We start from the raw sequence: 19,802 nt of genomic DNA on the forward strand, positions 1-19,802 counted from the left end.
TGTGTGTTGTGCCCCTCCTGGACTGTGAACTTCCAAGGATGTGGCCATGTTTGGGTCCTAATTCAAGGTCCTTCCATGTTCATCACCAAATTCTGCCCATAGCGGGTGGCCAGTGCTACCCCCGCGGGGATGGAAGGCTGACCCTTCTGCTCCCATTGTGGCTCAAAGACTCATGTCAAGCTCTTTGTAGAGGTGCTCACAGAAAGGACAAGCCACGCACAAAGCTTCCTTTATTTTTCTTTTCAGTCTCTACCCAAAACCTTTGAAATAAAAATGAAACCATTGAATGCTTAAAATTCATTCATTCAGTAAGCAAATATTTCCTGTGTACCGACTGCTTTATAGGAATATCAATGGATGTCTCTCCCGCCTATCCCAACCCAACCCCAGAAAATCCCTGCCTTCATAAAGCTGCTCTTCTAGACAGACGGCAAATGATAACTGTGGACACAATAAATGTTAAGTTCAGTTCAGTTCAGTTTCTCAGTCATGACCGACTCTTTGCGACCCCATGAATCACAGCACACCAGGCCTCCCTGTCTATCACCAACTCCCGGAGTTCACTCAAACTCATGTCCATCGAGTCGGTGATGCCATCCAGCCATCTCATTCTCTGTCGTCCCCTTCTCCTCCTGCCCCCAACCTTTCCCAGCATCAGAGTCTTTTCTGGTGAGTCAGCTCGTCGCATGAGGTGGCCAAAGTACCGGAGTTTCAGCTTTAGCATCAGTCCTTCCAATGAACACTTAGGATCGATATCCTTTAGAATGGACTGGTTGTCTCTCCTTGCAGTCCAAGATGTGATAAATGCTGGAGGAACAAGACGAAAACACAGCCAGGTGAAGGGTAGAGGGCTATAATATTAGGCAGGAGAGCCAGGGAGAGCCTTACTGAGGCGATCTGACAGTTCAGAGAGAGAGAGAATCAGAGAGCTTAGCCACGCAGGCATCTAACGGAACAGCTGTTCAAGGGTAACGGGAAAGAATTCTATCTGGAACATAATTGATAAATACGGCTTGTGTGGGTTTTGGGCATAATTTAGCTATGTTTTTTTTTTTCTTTAGCCCTGCATTATAACTCTTCAAGAGATAACAAAGAAATTAATTGAATAGTGTAGTGGAGTTTTTATTACAGATGGGAGATTTATAAATCCTACAGTAAAGGGCTTTGAATCCATCTTAATTTTCAAGCAAGGATTTGAGAATTCACATTTATCTGACATACGTCTCTGGATGGAGCCTCCTTTGTTGTCATCTTCCTCATCTGCTGTCTCATCCGTCTGGATGCTGCTTTGCTTTTCTCATTTCACTGATTTTCTCTTTGACTTACCCTCTCACTGCTGTTTGTCTTCGTGGCGGCTAACTGATGTGTTAGCAAGCAGCATTTGTATTTACTGTATTGCACGCCGCGGCAGCTCTGTGGTTAAAAGTATAAAGAGTTGATCCTTGAAACAAATTAAAAAATATGTAAAAACCATGATCCAAGGTCACCATTTTTCATAGAAACTTTAATTCAGATATTGTAGATTCACATACAGTTGTGAGAAATAATACAGAGAGATCTACATGTTCTTTGCTGCTGCTGCTGCTGCTGCTGAGGCACCTCAGTCGTGTCCGACTCTGTGCGACCCCACAGACGGAAGCCCACCAGGCTCCCCCGTCCCTGGGATTCTCCAGGCAACCCACTAAGTCACTTCAGTCGTGTCCGACCCTTTGCGACCCCACAGACGGAAGCCCACCAGGCTCCCCCGTCCCTGGGATTCTCCAGGCAACCCACTAAGTCACTTCAGTCGTGTCCGACTCTTTGCGACCCCACAGACGGAAGCCCACCAGGCTCCCCCGTCCCTGGGATTCTCCAGGCAAGAGCACTGGAGTGGGCTGCCATTTCCTTCTCCACAGGTTTCTTTAATGGTGGCATTTTGCAAAACTACAGTAAAATATCCCAGCTGAGGTTGGTATCCACACAATCCCCCAACCGTATTCAGATTTCTGTAATTTTACTTGTATTGTCTGTACAGGATTCAAAAGTACTCTTTTATAAGTATTGGCAGATATTTATAACCAATAGACCATACACCACATGTACCATATGCGTCACACACCTGCTCATATGCACTCACACACACTCATAGACACACACACAACACACACCCACCCCACACACATACTGAACGCTTTACGCACCCACTGAGATGCACACACACACTCACACATACACACACTCATACACCACATGTACTATATGTGTCACACACCTGCTCAGATACACTCATACGCTCATATGCACACACACACACTACACACCACACACACCGTCTGTGGATCCGGGTGGGGCCTGATCACCAGCGTGTCTAGGAATAACGGCGTTTCTCCCAGGCGCGCCCGCTGGTCCGGGGCCCACCCCTGGGAAGCACAGGAGTGTGGGAACCAGGGATGCGGTGCAATTGCCCAGCTGTGCCCCGTGCGGCCTTGAGTGACTGACTTGCTCTCGTGAGGGTCGGGGGCCCCAGCTCGGCCAGTCTCCCGGCCTTCCCTCAACCCCGTTGTCTTTGCGCCCCCAACACGGGCTCACCCCTTCCGGAAAGCCCCTCACCCCAGGCCCCTGTCGCCCTTTGCTTCCTCTCTCTTCTCCTCCTTGGCCCCTGGGGTGGCTGCCATCACGAGGTCCTCCGTGACTGGCTCTCTCCCAGCACCATCACCCCCGTTGCTAAGGCTCCAGTCCTCGTTTCTAGGCAAGTGATGCCCTACCTCTGGTCCGGTCCCTTGGACAGCAGCTTGCCAGTCCTAACGTGTCCTCAAGGGACCCTGCCATTTCCCCTCCACGTCTGTCCTTGGTGTCTAAGCAATTAAGAAATAAGAGTTTCTTACTCAACATTTACTGATGTGGAAACTGGGGATCTGAGCTGGGGGCTCTGTCACCACCAGGCCATGGGTGTGTGCTCAGCGCAACAGGGAGTCCGCCAGCATACCTAGGTTGAGAAATCAGCCTGCCTGCAAATCCAGCCCCAGCGGTCAGGCCGCGCTCCTATAGACAACAGAGTGCAGATCCCCTGACGCGAGTCAACTGCAAGCACAGTTCATTGAGTTGAGGATTTGTTATGAAATAGATCAACACGCGTGGTTTCCAGGCCAAAGTTACTCAAACAATGAAGGTCTTGGCCAAATTGGAGGTTCCTTCTCGATGCTTTTTCGTTCTGCAGGTTCATTCACACTGAAACTCAAAGGCACATATGCCTTAGCCAGGAAACTGCATAAGACCAGGTCCCCTAGAAAGTTTGATTGTAACGTTAGGTCCTCATCCAAATCCTAGTGACCTTTGCCTCCCGAGCTGATTGCAGGAAAGTAGGGCAGCGTCAAGGCCTTGCTGGAAGGCGTGATGATGGATAAGAGCCATCATTTCTGCTTCCATCGGCCATTGCCCCTCCTTTAGTTTATTTTATTTCTTTTGAGATATGATTCAGGTATCATAATATCCACCCTTTCAAAGTGTACAAGTCAACTGTGTTTGGTAGATTCATGGGCTTGTGCAACCGTCACCACGGCCTCATTCGAGAACATTTACATCAGCCCTGAAGGAAGCCTGTATCCATCTGTGGTCGCTTCCCGTTCCTCGCCACCCCCAGCTCCTGGCAAACACCCGTCTGCTTTCTGCCTCTGTTGACTTGGGCCTTCTGGAGACTTCAAATAAATGGAAGCACATGCTGTGCGGCCTTTGGCTCTGGCTTCTTTCATAGATGACGTTTTGAGGTTTATCCGTGTGTACTGGTGCTTCACTCTGGATGGTTGGGTGACAGTCCTTTGTACACTCAGCCACGTGATGCTTCTCTGGTTTTATCAGAAGGAGATTATCCGTTAAATGATAGCACAGTGTTTTCACCGCACTTCATCCTGACACAGTCACCCCTGGATTGTCCCCTCGCCCGCCTGCAAAGCGCCTGTTGCTTACTTGGTGATCTCTGGAGTGGCGTTCCTTTGCGGTGTTCTCATCTTGCCTGGGTCCTGTCTGTCCTGTAGACTTGGACGTGGCTGCGACCACACCCTTGTCACAGGCGGCTGCTGGTCTACCGTCACTGTCTCCAGCTTTCCCGAGATGGGCTCTCTGCAGTGGGGAAACGGAGGGTCTTCTGAACCCACCAGTGAGGACAGCACGTTCTAGCTCCAGGACACGGGCAGCACATTTTCTGCACTGAAAGGAGAGCCAACCGTGCTGTGTGCGTGCGTGTGTGTGTGTGGTGTGTATGTGTGCGTGCTGTGTGTGTGCGTGTGTGCGTGCGTGTGCGTGTGTGTATGCATGTGTGTGTACGTGTGTGCGTACGTGTGTGCATATGTGTGGTGTGTGTGTGTGTGTGTGTGCGCGTACGTGTGTGTGTGTGCATGCGTGCATGTGTGTGTGTGGTGTGTATGTGTGCGTGCTGTGTGTGTGCGTGTGTGCGTGCATGTGCGTGTGCGTGTGTGTATGCATGTGTGTGTACGTGTGTCCGTACGTGTGTGCGTACGTGTGTGCATATGTGTGGTGTGTGTGTGTGTGTGTGTGTGTGCTGTGTGTGTGCGTACGTGTGTGTGTGTGCATGCGTGCATGTGTGTGTGCGTATGTGTGTGTGTGGTAGGGATGGAGCAGGGTGGGGTGGGGTGAGTAGGTAGAAAGAATCGGTCTTTAGTTTTCCGATCACCTTTCCAGTCACAGAGCAGAGTCTGTAAAAGTACACGGTGGTCCTCAAGACTGTTTCCTCCCCTCCATCCCCGGCTTCACCGGCTCAGAGTCAAGTGATGATCTGAGGCTCAGTACCTGGTGGTGTCACACCCTGAATAACCCTTGTAGGGTCGTGGGCTCTCCCTATGAGATGACCGGGCACTCAGCCGGGCAGAGTCGGTGGAGGGCCTGGTGGGGCTGGGAGAGGGGTGAGAGTCCAGCCAAAGCCACCGTGTCTGCTCAGCTTGGCCTGCAGGGTCCCCAGCAGTTGGTGGAAGCTTCATGGTGGTCCGAGGCGAGGACCCTCCACGGATTTACCAAGGAGCAAATGCCCCCTCCTTGACCCTGCACCCCTGCGACGCTATGCTGTTCTCAAGGATGCCCCCGGAGCTGGCGGGGGGGAAGGGGCTCCTCCCCCAGCCTGTGTGCCCTCTGCTCTCCACTCTTAACCTGCTCGCTGCCCCCTGTAGCACACGTTCTGAGCGCGTTTGCTGAAGCATTCATGGAGCTTGACACAAAGGTCTCTCTGGCTTTGAGAGGAGTATCCCCCAGTCTCCGAAGTCTGCTGATGTGGTTTTGTGTTCTATAAGAATAAAATTAGTAACTGAACTTGTCTCTGAAGATGGCGAAACAAAGAGATCCAAGAGCTCCAGGGCGGGACGGTCTTTCCTCAACTGTGTGGACTGAGCAGAGAGCAGACTTGGGCCCGTGGCTGTTACGAGAAGGGAATGGCAACCCTCTCCAGTGTTCCTGCCTGGAGAATCCCATGGGCAGAGGAGCCGGACGAGCTGCAGTCCATGGGGTCGCAAAGAGTTGGACACAACTCGCAACTAACACTTATCCTGAGATCTAAATATTTATTGGCTTGAGGTGTACACGATTCTCTAAAACCAACCTCGGAGCGACGTGGGAGGGGATGTGCTTTTTGGGGGACTCAGCCTGCTGAGCCATCCAGGGTCTGGCCCCAGGTGGCTTCGGGAAGGCTCTCGCTGGTACAGTTTAGGATGTGAATGTCCACCTCCATTTCTGGATTTCTTTTGTGACATTGGCTCAGGAAAAGTCACAAGAGGTTGGGTCTGGCTTGACCCCAGCCGAGTCAGACCCATGCAGTGGAGCTTGCCCTCACCCCAGGCCCTTGACTCCTCGGGAGAGGGACGTGGGGCCAGGTGTCCAGCCAAGCTGCTGTCATCCGGCTCTGACACCGTGGGAAGGTGGAACAGGCCAGCCCGCTCCCCAAAGGGCCGAGCCGGTGGCCGTGGAGCCGCGGTTGGCTCAGCTGCTCTGTGGCCCTTCACTTGGGCTGTGGATACCACAGAGCAGATTTAGAACATCTGCAGAGGACTCCACCATAGGAGACACTTTCTCAAGCATTTTCATAAAAGCAGCATGGCCTCAACAAGTGGACACAGTTCAGCTGAGCCCTGGTGCTCCTGGAACCATTAGGAGGGGTGACCCAGGGCCTGGTCTGAACCTCTGAACTGAACGCTCCTTGAGACCCCTCTCTCTACCTGCAGGGCATCAAGGGCCGGGGGCGGGGGGCACTGTGACAGTCCCCAAGGCTCAGGACACAAGCAGGGGCCACCCCAGGGGACAGCAGGCAGCAACCCACAGGGAACAGAGAAGGCACCTTCCGTCCATGCGAACTGGGTACTTTGTGCATGAAGACAGGTTGGTCACGGGGGCTTTTTGCTGCATAAAGTGCTGTGTGTTTGTGCCTGTGTGTGCACTCAGTCGTGTCCGACTCTTTGTGACCCCCTGGACTGTAGCCCTTTGTCCATGGAATTCTCCAGGCAGAAATCCTGGAGCAGGTTGCCATTCCCTTCCCCGGGGGATCTTCCCAACCCAGGGATGGAACTCGGGTCTCCTGCATTGCAGGCTGATCCTTTGCTATCTGAGCCACCAGGGAAGCCCACAGTGCTGTGGCTCACTAAGCAATGGGAAGGTCTGCAGGGCTGTTTTCTGCCAGGAATGCGTGGAGAGGATCACCCCCTTCCTCCTTCTCCGTCACCTCCCTGTGCCTACCCTGCAGTAATGCAGAGAGCGCGGGGTGGGGAGGGGCTTCAAGCTCAGCAGAGGTGGGGGGAGTCAGAGCTTCAGCGTGGTGGAGGAAGAGGAGGGCTCGCCCACGACTCAAGGCAGATTTCCGGGATAATTAAAATTTGAATTACAACTTTTCACACAAAAGCTCTAGCAAACCGGCTCACAACTCCCTCTCACACCAGTGGGGCCTAATTTCACCTGACAGCTTTAAGCCATTTGGAAAAATATCAAAAGGGAAACAGGAAGATTACGTTTCCGACTGAAGGAAGGCCACGGTGGCCAATGGTATCTCTGGAACGTAGCACAGCCCCCATAAGGAGTGAAGCCCACCTTGGTGGCAACCTGTGGCCCGTGTCTTCAAGGCAGCACTCACTTAAAAGACAAGTGACTGTCCCCAGGGAACATCTTTAGGGACATTATCACAGGATCATAGCTCTGGTTGGAAACAATTATACTTTTGACTTGATTTTTTTTTTAACTGTTAAAAATTCTAGATTCAAAATAAATACCTCACCAGTCAACAGCAACTAAGCCTTCCTCCTCCGCCTTCTCCCCGGCCCCCACCACCCCACCAGAAAAAACAAAACAAAAAACGGAAGCAACTCCCTGCCTCTCGAAGGGCCTCAGATTGTAGGAGCTTTTAATCGGGTTTCAGAAACTCCAGTCCAAATAGGAATTCCTGACATATTCCAGGCAGCTCTGACCTCCGGGCACTTAGCAACCACTGGCACAGGGTTTTGAATTTGCTTAAAACTATTAAGAAGTAATTAAGTAGTTAAAGGGTCTTTTTCAGCCTGGCTGAGTTTGGGAGGAGGGGTTCAAAGAAAGAAAACAGCACTCTTGCCGGCCCAGCCTTCCTTTGAGCTGACCTTGCACGCTAATAGATTCATCCTGGTATTTTTCTGCTACTGCCAATTTATGGCCTACAGGAAACTAATCTTGTACAATAACTACCTTCCTGTACTTAGTTCCTAAATAGAGCCAAATGGATCTGGTGGCGGAAATGCTCGGCCGCGGCCCCGGGGAAGCCAGGCCGAGGCCGCAGGAGCTCGGAGGCTGAGGTGGGCACTGCCGACCCCGCCGCGTCCGGGTGCCCTCGCCTCTTGGCTGCCGTGCGTCCTTGTGAACGGAAAATCGAAAACCATCCTCCATGCCCGGCCTCCCGCGAGGGTCTCAGCTTCCACTGGAGGGAGGGAGAGATGAGCCCTGGGAGACGCGGTCGCGTGAATTTGGGGAGTGAGGCACACACAGCCCGCAGCCCGGCGCCGCAGACCTCAGATGCTCTGCTGTGAAAGAAGAATCCCCAGGGAGTGGATCCGGTGCTGAGCTGGTGACAGTGTCGTGTTCTCCTTCGAAAGTCAAAGTCTTGCATTATAAGGGGAAGCTAGGAAGAGACAGAGGTTGACTTGAGACCTGGTGACGTTTATTCCAGAGCTGTTCTCGGCCAGGTTGTGACCACAGGGGCAGACCCAAGGCAACCTGAACCCAAGTCGGAGAGCCTGTGGGGACCCTTCTCAGAGCCTCAGATGGCTGAGCTGGGAAGACTCTCGAGCTCTTGACCCCCCGCGGGGATCCTGGCCCTTGGATTCTGCTTCCCCGCATCCATCCCATGAACTGAATGGCTTTACATCCTCTTTGCCTAGTGGCTTGCTCAGTGCTGTGCGGACAGGGATCAAACCCAGGTCTCCTGACTGCAAGCAGATTCTTTACCATCTGAGCCACCAGCGAGGCCCAGGCAGAGGCCACTTCCTGTTAACTTAGAGTCTTGTTCTAAGTTTCAGGGAAGCAGAGGGACATGGAGCCTTCTATCAGGGCTGGAAAACACCGCAAATCCCTGCTGGGTCGGAGCTTTAAATCTGGGGAGAAGAGGTCCCATGGAGGCACACAGGTGGGAAGCTCTGGAGTCTCTCTGTCCCCAAAGCCTCCCAGGGGACTGACCAGTGAGCCCCGGGGCTTGCGATGGCCGTGGGGGATCCCAGGGCTCTGTGTTCAGCCTGAGCATTATCACAGGGGAACCAGGCCAAGGGTGTCCTGCGTGGACCCCCACCCCGGGCCCCTCATCCTGGGTGTTCTGGGCACCAGGTTCTCAAAACGTTTACCTCCGACTGGGCCTTGAACCTGTGTGCCAGGACTCGAACCCAGCCAAAACCCGGTCTTCCAACTGAGATCACAGACCTGGTTTCAGGACCTAATGAAGTTCAGGTTCTTGATGTCTCAGGTTCTTGATGTCTCATCGCAAAAAGAATTCAGTGAGAGACAAAGTGATAGGTAAGAAGTGGATTTATTCAGAGAGAAACACACTTCACAGACATAATGTGGGCCATTGCAGAGGGCGGGCAGGGGGCCTCCAAACTTGGCGCAGGGAGCTTTTATGGGCTGGGTAATTTCCTAGGCTAGTGAGTGGGAGGGTCATTCCAACTATTTTGGGGAAGGAGTGGAGATTTCCAGGAATTGGGCCCCACCCCCTTTTTGGTCTCTTGAGGGGCCTTGGAACTGTCATGGTCCTTCGGGGTATGTCATTTAGCTTGCTGATTGAGAATTCTCTGAGAGATCAGTTGGTAAAGAATCCGCCTACAGCGCAGGGGACCCTGATTCAATTCCTGGGTTGGAAAGACCCACTGGAGAAGGGATAGGCTGCCCACTCCAGTATTCTTGGGCTTTCTTGTGGCTCTGCTGGTAAAGAATCCGCCTGCAATGTGGGAGACCTGGGTTCGATTCCTGGGTTGGGAAGAGTCCCAGGAGAAGATCCCCAGTGTTCTGGCCTAGAGAATTCCACGAACGGTAGAGTCCATGGGGTCACAAAGAGTCAGACGCGACTGAGCGGCTTTCACTCACTTTGAGGGTCAGAGTCTAGTTGCAGTTGGCGTGTCTTCTTCCTGGACTCATTGACTATAACCAGTTTACGTTGTGTCCTCAGGCCGAGTCTTTCTTTCAGAAGTTGTGCCCTGCCCGCTTCCCTCCTGTTGCAGTCCCGTCTCAGGATGAGGTGTGAGCTTGCAGATGGGGATGTGATGATTCTGAGTCACTCAGAACCCAGGAGGGGTGTGGGGGAGGAGCAGAGAGCACGGTGCAGAGGCCATGGCCACGGAGGGTCAGCCCGGGAGCGCCACTCGCCCCGGGGGCTGCTCGTGCTGAGATGTGCTCACCGGACGTCCCACAGAGTTCGGCCACGATGAAGCCCGTGTCCATGCATGGAGCCATTAACGCGGGGCGCAGGAGTCCAGGAGGGCGGGCTCACAGAGCAGCCCAGGGATGAGGAAGTGGGGTGTCCACCCCTACAATCACAGACACTGGCCCTGGGCCGGTCCCTGGTCTTGCTGCCTCTGGGCCCTCACCTATGAGGGTTGGAGAATACGCGTTGCCATCCTGGGATCGCTGGGATGAACTGAATGGCAGAGTGAACCAGAGTGGCCCTGGCCACGCTGCTTGCTTGTGCTTTGGTTTTCCTTTAGATGCAGTCAGCCCAGCCCCTCGGTCAGCTTCTGCTGTGCTGCAGAAGGTGCCGCCTCTGCACGCTTCCTGAGACGCTGGCTGCGGTCCGTCCGCCTGGCAGGTCACAGGTGCTGCGTCCTTTCGCCGTCCAGGCCTCAGGTTTCCTCCTCCTGCGGGGACACTAATTATACTCCTTTGCAGGACGGCGGCGCTGGTCACATGAGATGCTGGAGCCGAGGACTTAGCGCTGAGCATAAACAGCCGCTCTGGTTATTTTTAGCACTGCCATTACCCCGTCCTGAGATTCTCTGGGTGCTTCTCATTGGACGTTCACCTGACTGGCCTCCCTGAGCAGACCTTTCCTGACCCTCTCCATTCCTCCTGGGTTGGCAGCCCAGGGGTGTCATTTGTGGTCTCCCTGTCCTTTATTTAGTACGCTGGCACACTGCAGGGGTTTGGTCACCATCTGTTGCACTGGCAGCCTGGGGCACGTTTGTGTCATCACAGGTCACACTCAAATGACCTGGGAATACCCGGCTGGAGTGGGGACAGCATGACCCCATGTGGGTCCACAGGCTCCCAGAGGTCCTGGGACTTACTTTCATCCAAAGTTCTTGCCCTCCCTTTATGCAGAAAGGAATCCCCTATAGAAAGTCTGAGTTTTAAACAGTCATAATCTACTCACAGAAAAGCTGAAAGTACCATCCAAATAATTTATTGCCTGAACCTTTTGAGGATGGTTTGCCTCTGTTACGTCCTATGATCCCTGAGCATTTTAATCTGTATCTTCTGAACACACGAATGGTCTCCACATGACCTCAACAGAGCTGGCAAAAACAGACTTAACAGAACACATCCCCAGATGGCATTCACTTTGCCCTAAAAAGCGGTCGAAAATGAAAGGACCCACTTCAGAACCTAATGTTGCATTTGGTCATCACGTTGCTTTGCGCCTCCCGGCCCTGGAGAATCTCCTGGATGGTCACGACCTTGACCATGATGATTCCAGGCCCCATGGAGACTCCAGGTCTGTTCGAGGCCTCCTCTTGACTGGAGGCATCCAGGCGTCTGGCAGGAAGGGCCCTGCAGGGCTGATGTCTGTCCCTGGCCCCTGAGAGGACCTCTGCTGGCGTCCTCACGCCTCCTCCCTTCCGTGATGACACCGGTCAGGTGGGAACCACCTTAAAACCATGTGTATAACCTGCTCTTCCTCCAGCAGTTGGTTTGTTCATTTCTGTATTTGCCCCTACTGGTGTGAACTTGTGGTTTCCACTTCACTTGCATTATAATCTGTCATCATTCTCACGCACCGCGATGCTCTGAGGTGCCTGGATCTGATGCTTCAACACCCTCTAAACACGTCCTCTCCATCAGCTTGAAGACAAGCTGCAGATGGGCTGTGGCCCCTCCCTGCCCTGGACTCCGAGGAGCGCTGGTTCCCCTAAGGGGAGAGCGGAACTCGGCAGTGAGGTCTGGAGTGGGTGCTGGCATCCGTGGACAGAGCCGGCCGGCACACGCACGCACAGCAGCTCCAGACATGTCTACTCATACTGAGAAGCCCGAGTTCACTCCAGAACCCCCAGATCAGCAGCCCGGGGTTGGGGGTTCCACCTCTCCTCCTGTGTTTGTAACTCCCGCCCCGGTGCTCTGCCTCCCCAGCCGCTGTCTACCACCACTGCCACCCTTCCTGGACCTGCAACCTTCCAGGTTCTGTTTGGCCTCCTGCCAGACTGCACCTCACCTGGGCTTTCTCCCCACGCAGTCAGCCCCACCTCATAAGCTCTCCTGTTTCTGCTTCTCCCCGTGAAGTCTCTGGCCCTTTGCTCTGGCACCCGGCACCTCCAGCTGTCCTCCTCATCCTACTGGGAGCTTCACCCCCCAACTCCGACCCCCACTTGGATACACTCTCCATTCTGCTTGGGGCCACAGTACTCAAGTGTGTCCTCGATCCCAGACTGCGGCGGTCCCAAAGGCTGCCCTGATCCCACACCCATCCTCCCATCCCAGCCTCCATCCTGCTGCACCACAGCCCCAGGGACACCCCTGTGCCCAGCTGTGCCCCCGGCAAGGCTCACCTAATGCCATTCTGCCCCCCCAATCCTCCATGGGTCCTTCCACCCAACGTGGACATTTACCTGACTCCAGCCAACTGAGTGGCTTTAGGAGTGAATTGATGGGGAAGACAAGGGTTTCAAAGAAAAGGAGACCCCCCAAAATGCTTTAATGGTTTCAGCTATTTCCTAGAACAGTGCTAATAAAGACTCACTTGAAAAAAATGTACCTTGTTATGCCCTAGGGCTTAATAGGCATGAAGCTTGGTGTGGATGAGATATCTGGTCACCCATACCTGCCTGTTGGTCCGCAGCGCCCCTGGGGGTGTGCCAGTGGTGGTGGAGGACGCCACAGTGAGTGATGGGAGTGCAGGGGCAGCGGCCTCCCGGGAGCCTCCGTGTCCGGATCTGCAGCTGGAAGCGCTCTGTGCACCAAGCTGCTGGCGGAAGTCCTGTGGCCTCTTTCTGTCCTCTCTGTCGACCCCCCAGGTGACTCGGGACGTCCGTCGGGGAGGTGAAGGCAGCGCGCCGGCTCTTACCCCAGTGTTGTCCAGGCCCAGGGTAATGCTCTCAAGATCCTTCGTGTGGCCTTGAGAAACAGCGGGTCTAGAGCCCAGACCCTCTGTGCTGGGTGTGCTCTGTCTGGCTCAGACTCTGCATCTGCTAAACACGTCAGTATGCAGTGACTTGTTTAGTGAGTGCAATGTTTACTTAGGAAATGCCAGCTAGCCAACAGAAAGTTTCAAGAGCTCAGAGCCTATTAGCAACGGGGCTTTGTGAAGCTGGGAAGGGGAGGCGCCGTGGGAAAAGAAGGGTTTGCTTACCAGAAACCTGCTGAGACGTGGCGCCTCTTTCCCTCCCAGAGTCATGGACATTCCCGGTGTTCCCATCTCATCTGTAGATGCTGAGGGCCACTTTAAGAAGGCATTTTCAGGGACAATTGCCCTTAGATAAAACGTTTATTATGTGATTAAGTAAGCGTGTTCAAATCAAGTGCAAAATGACATTTCCGTTTATAGATAATGCTAGGATATCAGCTAATATTTGTAAACATCCAGCAAAGCAGCAAACTGGCAAAACTCAGATTCTTACTTCAAAGGAAATTTAAAAAATCGAGATGGGCCAAAGGTTCAAATATAAAAAAGAAAAAATATACAAAGATCTAAACTGAAATGCAGGTAGAAATGTAACAACCTCAGAAGCATGTTTTCTAAGCGTGAATCAATGGAAGACACTACAAGAGGGAAGAGTCATAAATCTGACTTTGTAAAAATTAAAAAGAAAAGTGTAAATGAACTAACGCAAAAGCAGGAATGAAATGAAAAGGCAAACACAGGCCAGGAAAATATTCTGCACAAGTGGCTCACGGCCTTCGTTGAGGCGGCTCTTTGCCAATCAGTAGAAATAAAAAAAAGGTGATTGTTCCCAAAGAGAAGAACAACAAAAATACAATTGCAAGTGGCCTAAATGATCTTTGAGCCAGTGCAGAGGAGAGAGGATGTTCCGAACTGTCAGTCCTGGTGTAAGGAGAGCCTCCATTTGACACAGATTGTTATGACACATTCTGGAGTTACAAATGCAACAGAGAAAAAGTGCAGAAAAAACGACATGAAAGGAAAATATTCAGACCGAGTCAGGAGTTCTACCAGCCCCCTAGCAGGCAGGGAGAGGTGACATGAGAACCCCGCCAACAAACTGGAATTATATTTTGTTTCAGGACCACACACAGGTTATTCTTGGGTAAAATGCATCATAGATTTTCCCAACTAGTTTGCTATGGTAAGTGTTCACTCCCTATCAAATAATCCATTTAATTAAAAAAAAAGTGACAGCACCTAATACTTACTGAGTACATTCTAGGTACAGTGTTACACATACAGAAATTTATTCAGTCATCACAATAAGCCTGAGCCTTAGGTTTTATCATTATTATCCCCAGTTTATAAATGAGGGTTTTGTGTCATGCTTCCATGACACAGTTATGATGTCATGCATCAGTTAGTGCCAAAGACAAAATCTAAGTTCCAAGTGTCCCCTTAATGTCAGTCATCACCTCAACCATCAGCTTCTTTATCACTGTCACCACACTCACCATCACCATTTGCATCATCATCACCTCCACCATCACCACCATCACCTCCACCGTCACCACCATCACCTCCACTATCACCTCCACCATCACCACCATCACCTCCACCGTCACCATCATCACCTCCACCATCACCTCCAGCATCACCTCCACCATCACCACCATCACCACCACCATCACCTCCACCATCACCACCATCACCTCCACCATCACCTCCACCTCCACCATCACCTCCATCATCACCTCCACCATCACTTCCACCATCACCACCATCACTTCCACCATCACCACCATCACATCCACCATCATCACCATCATCACTTCCACCATCACCTCCAAAATCACCACCATCATCACCTCCACCATCACCATCACCATCACCTCCACCATCACCATCACCATCACCTCCACCATCACCACCATCACCTCCACCATCACGTCCACCATCACCACCATCACCTCCACCATCACCACCATCACATCCACCATCATCACCATCATCACTTCCACCATCACCTCCAAAATCACCACCATCATCACCTCCACCATCACCATCACCATCACCTCCACCATCACCATCACCATCACCTCCACCATCACCACCATCACCTCCACCATCACGTCCACCATCACCACCATCACCTCCACCATCACCTCCACCATCACCACCATCACCATCATCACCTCCACCATCACCACCATCACCTCCATCATCACCTCCACCATCATCACCATCACCACCATCACCACCATCACCTCCACCATCACCACCATCACCACCACCATCACCATCACCATCACCACCATCACCTCCACAATCACCTTCACCATCACCATCATCACCTCCACCATCACCACCATCACCTCCACCATCACCACCATCACCTCCACCATCACCACCATCACCTCCACCATCACCACCTTCACCTCCACCATCACCACCTTCACCTCTACCATCACCTCCATCGTCACCATCATCGCCACCATCACCACCATCACCTCCACCATCACCACCATCACCTCCACCATCACCTTCACAGTCACCATCATCACCTCCACCATCACCTCCACCATCACCATCATCACCACCATCACCACTATCACATCCACCATCACCACCATCACCTCCACCATCACCTTCACCGTCACCATCATCACCTCCACCATCACCTCCAGCATCACCACCACCATCACCTCCACCATCACCATCATCACCACCATCACCACCATCACATCCACCATCATCACCATCACCTCCACCATCACCTCCACCATCACCTCCACCTCCACCATCACCTCCACCATTACCTTCATCATCACCATCACCTCCACCATCACCTCCACCATCACCATTGTCATCACCACCGTAATTCTGGAGCCAGTTCATACTGGTCCTATAATCCCAAAGGTCTCCCACCCCTGATCTTTGACACTCCCACCTTTGCCACTTTGGCTGTTGAAAGATATTTTTCCTTCAAAGTAACTAAGTAAGTGTTAGTCACTCAGTCATGTGTGACTCTTTGCAACCCCACAGACTGTAGCCTGCCAGGCTCCTCTCTCCATGGAATTATCCAGGCAAGAATACAGGAGTAGTTTGCCATGCCCTTCTCCAATGTTTTCCCTCAAAGTGCATATCAAATGTTCCCTCTCTACAAACTCTGTGATTCCACATCCTTGATGCCAAGTGAAGGCATACCTCCTTACTATGGTATTATGTATGTGTGTATATATATATGAAAGTAAGTGAAGTCACCCCGTTGTGTCCAACTCTCTCAGTGATGAGACATGTATGTACCACATGTAATGTATTAATATAAACACATATGGGTGTGCTCAGTCGCTCAGTCACGCCCTCATGGTTGTGTCCTCTCTGTGACCCCGTGGACTGTAGCCCGCCAGGCTCCTCTGTCCATGCGGAAACTCCAGGCAAGGATACTGGAGTGAAGAGCTTATCCCACCTCCAGGGGATCCTCCCGACCCAGGAATTGAACTGAGGTCTCCTGCCTTGCATTCGGATTCTTTACCAGCTGAGCTACTAGGGAAGCCCTAGCGTATACATACATATGATTTTTACCATGTGTGGTTTAGACCTACCCGAAGGTCCAGCGCTTAAAGCACTGCAGGCTGTGGACCTGTGGAAGCCATGAAAAGCACACGACTGTGTGCACACTTCCTGTGTTTGTGTCGAGTGAGTCGGTTACGTGCTAAACCTGAGCGAATTCCGGGTCCCCTGCTCTTGCAGAGCCCTCAGTTACGATGCAGGCCACAGCCGCCTCCAGCAAAGCTCAAAACTACGGTGCCCACTTGGGAACAAATGAGGCCATTATTTGATATCTAAAGTGGACGGCTCTCTTGAAAAAGAATTCTATTGGCTGGATTTCCCGCCATCCTCTCTGCAATTTGACTCTTCTGAGTATGCCACAGCTGAACAGGCTAAATGCTAAAGATGCCCTGGAGTCTCATCACCTGAGCCGTGGCCCTCACTGCTTCACAGCAGAGGCGAGAAATGACCAGTCCGTCATTGAAGCCGGATGTGTTTATCTGCACCCGCAGTCACAGGGGACAAATACCAGATCCACTTGTGATTTTTTTCCTACTGCTGGCAAGGCATTACCAAAATCAACATTGAGCTGCTGCAAGTGGGTTTGGAGATTATATGTATATATTTATTTGAAAATGAAGTTCTAAAATTGTAGCTGAAGCGGATGGGCACTGATCCCAGAGGACCGCGTTTCCTTCCGTGACAGCGCTTCTTGAGAGAGAATGTGTTTGCTGTGCTAAGATTCGCTTTTAGGATTTCCGAATCTGTAGTTTGCAAGAGCCCATCCAGAAAGATGAACATCCAGGAGGCAGATATGTACCCTTACACGGGGAGCAGCTTGGTATTGCCAACTTAGATGCACATCAATAGCAAAAAGCCTCTGTTTACGCTCCTTTGTACAGAGTTTAAGATGAGAGAGAACAAGGAAAACATCCCAGAATCTCCCCACCCTCCCCCCTTGAAAACTCCCGACACTCTTTCCTCTGTCCGATTAGATACTTTCATCATGACTATAAAGGCTTTCATGGAGCGCGATTCTTTTAAAAACATACACCACGCCTTGGCATGGCAAACCTGAGGCTCAGCATCATGGAGAAAAGCAGCCTCTGCATGATGACCGCAGGATGGCCTCCCGCATGGGCCGTGGTTGTGAGACTCAACAAACCTTTGGATGGCAGACTCCGGGGCTGTCTGAGAATACCTTCGGTGACAAAAGTTGAGCTTGCTCATTCATTCTGCTTGCCATCAGGAAAAACGGACAGCTGTCTCCTCTTGTGTGCGCTTCTTACAAGAGACGGGACAGCAGGGAGGAGGGGCAGAGACAAAAGGAAGACATCCAAGAGGAAAGGACGCTGAGGGGTCCGTCAACTAGCGTCAGGGAAGCTCCGTAAGGTAAGGGGCAGCTGATCTCAGAGACATGCACCAGGCATGGGCTCCTCTTCACGGTGCTTTATACGAGGGACAGGTTCTTCGGATCAGAAGTGGCACAGACAGGACCCCACGGTCAAGGGAGTTTACACTTTCTGCACCACCAGTGGAGCCCCTGCCTTCCTTTTTGGTCACGTGGTTTAGCAGAAGCCTCTCCAGAGGCTTCCTCTAACCTGCACAGTTTAAAAGAAAATGCAGAAGAGAAATCTTGAGCATGTGGGAAGCCACTGTCTCATCTCTCCCCTTTGGGACAAGGAGAAGTCCCGCACCCTGTGTGGCCTCCGTGGCCACCTCCACTTCCTTCTTTCCATTTTGCGTCTCTCCCGCAGCCCCCTCCCAAGGAGGAATTCTCTGTCTGGTTCCCCAGTGGCTCTCTGCTCCCCCCACAAGGAGCTTGGAAGGTTTCTAGCAACTTCCATGCCACTGATTCCTTCTGGGAAGTTCAGATGGACCGCAAGGTCCACATAAAGGCACTGGTTATTCATAAGGGCCAGGCTCTGCTCTGAGGTTTGCGTTCAATTTCTCATCTTTTTTTTCACAAAACTGCTATGTTTGACCCCATCCCACCCCCCATTATAAAGAGGAATGGCCTGGAGAGTTCAAATTTTACCCCACTGCCTTTTATGTGGTGGCAGCCAAGATTCCAACCAAGACAGTAACTTCTGTCTTAACCTGAATATTTCCCATGAGCGAGCAGGTCTTCCACGTACCGTGAGGTGACAGTTCCCAGAAATAAGCCTGATGGGCCCAGGCCTCCTCTTGGGAACCAACCTAGGAGTCAAGGGCATCCAGGCTGCAGGAGGCAGGGAATTTGCACATGGATCTCGGAGCTAGCTGCCTGGAAGGCTGGTGAGGGCGGGGACTGGTGACTCCCCACACTGGCTCCAGGGCTGGCTCCCCTCATCCGCTCATGCTGGTCAAAGCTGTGGTTTCTTCAGCGGTCATGCCTGGTATGCGAGCTGGAGCATAAAGAAGGCTAAGCCCCAAAGAACCGATGCTTTCCGATCATCATGCTGGAGAAGACTCTCCTGGGACAGTAAGGAGATCAAACCAATCAATCTTAAAAGAAATCAATCCTAAATAGTCATTGGAAGGACTGATGCTGAAGCTCGAATACTTTGGCCCCCTGATTCTAAGAGCTGACTCATTGGAAAGGACATAGATGCTGGGAAGGATTGAAGGCAGGAGGAGAAGGAGATGGCAGAGGATGAGGTGGTTGGATGGCATCACCGACTCAATGGACAGGAGTTTGAGCGAGCTCTGGGAGTTGGTGAAGGACAGGGAAGCCTGTCATGCAATAGCCCACCTGGTCACAAAGAGTCGGACACTGAGCAAAGGAACAACAACATCCACTCGTGTGCAACATCCTCCTGTGTCCATTGTTGGGAGGATCCACAGAGAAGCCCTCACTTGTTTTATGAATTCATATTATTGCTAAATTCAAGAGGAAGAGAAGGAAAAAGGGGAAATGAAGACATCCTTGGTTTAAAACTTAACTCTTCCCTTGAAGCTGGGAATGAGTGTGTTGTTTCTGTTGAAACTGCAGCCTGGCTTAGCTCACACGACACCATCTATCAAAATTCCTAGCTTGCAGAGTCATCCTGCCAGACTCAATTATGGAGTTAATTCCACCCTAACTGGAAACAGAGCTTTTGGTTCATTTCCTCTCCAACCTCTCTGGGGATGTGTTTGATACGATTCCAGGGCATCCAAGTTCAGGCCAGTTTGGTCAGAATTGATGGGCGTTTTCTGGCTCATCTTCTGTGGTGTCAAGACACACACACACACTCACACACCCCACACACTCACACACGCGCTTCTGTGCTCCCCCAAAGCACACACACACCCACCCACACTCACGCACACACACATTTACACGGAAGCCCTGGCTCCCCTCTAACTCTGGCCGCACATTTTCGAGAAGGTGAGCTCCTGTTCTTCCTCAACATTTGCAGGCCGTGTTGTTGACCTCTGGCCTGTCTCCCAAGCTGTTTTTGTAGGTCACTGCCTGCATTCTCTCCCTCATTGCAAAAGT

General features: G+C 52.0%; 2 long non-coding RNA genes across 3 annotated transcripts; both read right to left on the reverse strand.

Annotated features, from left to right (window-relative positions):
* Window positions 1-229: 229 nt before the first annotated feature.
* On the reverse strand, window positions 230-2,796 carry LOC129556642 (uncharacterized). Of its 2 annotated transcripts, none has more exons than XR_008686052.2 (3): window positions 2,745-2,796; window positions 1,222-1,413; window positions 230-807 (listed from the first exon to the last, which is right to left on the reverse strand). It is a non-coding gene; the product is annotated as an uncharacterized LOC129556642 (long non-coding RNA). The 2 variants fall into 2 exon arrangements; XR_008686051.2 differs by having other exon boundaries at window positions 1,222-1,441; window positions 2,745-2,781.
* A 6,253-nt stretch (window positions 2,797-9,049) lies between these two features.
* Window positions 9,050-19,453, reverse strand: LOC148775800 (uncharacterized). The gene is made up of 6 exons (XR_016038852.1): window positions 19,074-19,453; window positions 18,478-18,795; window positions 17,505-17,940; window positions 13,034-13,154; window positions 12,506-12,872; window positions 9,050-10,328 (listed from the first exon to the last, which is right to left on the reverse strand). It is a non-coding gene; the product is annotated as an uncharacterized LOC148775800 (long non-coding RNA).
* Between the last annotated feature and the right edge of the window lie 349 nt (window positions 19,454-19,802).

The sequence above is a fragment of the Moschus berezovskii genome, chromosome 13, assembly GCF_049115385.1.
Source record: "Moschus berezovskii isolate FMDL1 chromosome 13, NW_MosBer_1.0, whole genome shotgun sequence".
NCBI classification, from domain to species: domain Eukaryota; kingdom Metazoa; phylum Chordata; class Mammalia; order Artiodactyla; family Moschidae; genus Moschus; species Moschus berezovskii.